Source organism: Limulus polyphemus, unplaced genomic scaffold (assembly GCF_000517525.1).
Source record: "Limulus polyphemus unplaced genomic scaffold, Limulus_polyphemus-2.1.2 Scaffold9202, whole genome shotgun sequence".
Lineage (NCBI taxonomy): Eukaryota > Metazoa > Arthropoda > Merostomata > Xiphosura > Limulidae > Limulus > Limulus polyphemus.
Genome location: NW_013674812.1, coordinates 9274 through 12258, shown reverse-complemented (window position 1 = coordinate 12258; position 2985 = coordinate 9274).

The window sequence follows — 2985 nt, the reverse complement described above, 5'->3', positions numbered from 1 at the left end:
GACGGCCAATCCCACTATTCGTTGGACAAAGAGTAGCACAAGAGTTGGCGGTGGGTGGTGATGACTAAGTGCCTTCCTCTAGTCTTTCGCTGCTAAATTAGGGACGGCTAGCGCAGATAGCCCTCGTGTAGCTTTGCACGAAATTCAAACTAAAAACTACAACCATTATGAAAATACAGGAGATCGACATTAAGCCTTTTCTCTTGTAGAGTTATTTGTTCCGTAATGACTGATATTGTGGTGAAATAAGTTACTATCGCGGAAAACATAATAAATATTTTATGCATTTTTAACGATATTTTACTATATTAAATTTAAAATCTACATACAAGTTTAAATAAAAATAGAGTTTAATGAAAAAACAATGATTAGTAATTCATATCTCAGATCATATGACAAACACGAAACTTTCCATAGCCTTCAGCATTGATTAAATAAGTATTGATAACGGAAAGGAGGCAAATTAGTGAAGAAAAACATTGCTCATTTGAGGCATTATAGAAAGATATCTTGAAAGCTACAGTTTATTTTCATCCAGTTTTTCTTGTGTAATGTTTTCTTTCATTTCTCTAACCTCATATTTACTATAGTAAAAATATGAATATTAATCTATAAAGCAAAAATAACAAATATTTAAATAAAAAAAATAGGAAGTAGGAATGGGAGCACCAAAAAGTAAGGAAACAAGGTAGAAACGGGCGGGATAACATTACAACACTTGGTGGTTTTTGACACCTTTCAACCCCAAAGTGGGTGTGGTCATCAATCTGCCCATTCCTACTTCGTGTACTTTTCATAACTTGGTAATTGTTCAAACAAAATGAAAGGTGTATATAGTTGAATTTCTCTGTTGAAAACTTTGTTTCCGCAAGTAAGTACAGATACATGTACTAATCAAACTGCGTGACTTTAACGAAATGTATGACATCATAAAAGGGTGTTTAATGTCGGAAGTCAGACAGGAAGCTCCAATAGTCATACTTCGTTTATTGAAGACATCATAGCTATCTGACTGGTAAGGAGTGGGCCAACAGAATACTATCAAAACTGCTGATTTTTGAAATTTTTAATTTTGTTGAGTATTTAGAAAGATTTGTTTGTTTGAAGTTAAGCACAAAGCTACGCATGAGCTATCTGTACTCTGCCCACCATAGATATCGAAACCTGAGTTCAAGTGGTATACATCTGCAGACATACCACTGTGCCTTTTAGAAAGGATAAGCTATTGATAAAACTCAATTCAAGTCCATAATTGTATCAAAGTAGAATGTGAATTAGGAATGGGCAGAACGATGGACACACCCACTTTGAGGTTGCACTGTGTCAAAAACCACCAAGCATTGCAATGTTATCCTGACCATTCCTACCTTGTTTCCTTATTTTTGGTGCTCCTATTCTTACTTCCTAATTTTTTAACTTTTCTCATAGTTTTTTTTTTGTTGTTGTTGCTGAGTCTCGACAGTGACTGGGCTCCAAACCCTTCTCATGGCTTTTCATTCACCATTACTGTTTCTAACTTTATTTCTATTCTTGCAGCAATGCTCTTTCTGTAGGGACAAAGACTTTTCAAGGTTATCAACATAAGATTTTCTTCTTTTCTCTCGTTTTGTTCCCTTGAAAGGCATATTTTAAAAAATTCACTGTTTCAATTACAACCTTAGATGTCAATTGGTCACACATAGTTTGAAAACAATGCAAAGGTAAATTATACAACTTATTGTTCTTGTTTTAAATTCAGAGCAGTCGAGCAAAGCTGTGTCACACTTTGGCAGTGGTAGCGTTCATCCTCACGTTTTAGAAACCAACTGCTAGGATAGAATTGTTTTGTCTAACACAGAACCCTCGAGTCAAATGTACAGCACTGAAACTTCACTTTCGAGGGTTAAGTCAAAGTTAGAACTTAGATCTAAAGAATCTACGTATTCCACGTTTTTTTATTTACGTGATACAGGTGCAGGTTGATCACGTAGCACGTGTGCATAAGCTATCGTGCACCCGCACGTGATATGAGGGCGGGTTGTTACTTGGCAACTCACAGAGCGTGCTCGTAATCATAGAATATGGCTACTAGTATATTTTTAGCTCATTGGTAGTGATGCAAAATGGTTATTTTTATTACTTGTTATTACCAAAATTATAAGTAAAACGCTTTTAGCCAAGGTAGAGTATTTCAATTATGTGCATTTAGATTTGCATAAGGTTAGTCAGTCAGTCAGTCAGATTGACAAATTTGTGGGTTTGTGAAATTTTTGTTTTTACTCAACCGACTTTCTCAAGTGCTTTGGTGGCTTGTTACTCTGCAGTTGGTTTGTTCACTACTCAATAGTGTATGTAAATTGCTAAAAAGTTTTGTTTACATACTCTTTGCAGTGTGTTTGAGATTTTAATTTTATTGTGCATATTGCAAATCTGGCCCATTCCTATCATAAGTTTAACTATAAAGATTTAAACAACAGCTGAAAAGCAAATGTAAAATCTGAAGAAATATCATCTCAAATTATCTTAAAAGTTTAAGCATTTTAAGGATTTGTTTTGTGAATAAAGATTTACATTGTACTATCTTGCTGTGCTCACCCCAGGAATCGAACCCCAAATTTGAGTTACTAGGTAAATGGAGTAATTGTTTTGGGGTAAAATGTTTGATAAAACAATACAAGGAGGATGAATATATGTTTCAACAAATGAATCTTAAGGTTTCCAGCAGGAAGAATGAAGCTAGATTATTTGTGTACAGAAGGTCGTTGCCAAAGAGGTCTTCCTCGTTATACCAGAGCTTAAATTCCAAACGTTGTGAAAACAGTAGCGTAGTGAGGGTGTCTGGCGCCCCCCCCCCGAAAAAAAATCACGCCACCCACAATTTACACTCTTACTTTCTAGCTTCTAACCTTACACGACAATCCTACATACCATGTTACCGTATCTCACCATACCGTTATGATTATCTGGTCTTTGAAAGACAATGGGCCTTAGTCTTATGGGACCAGC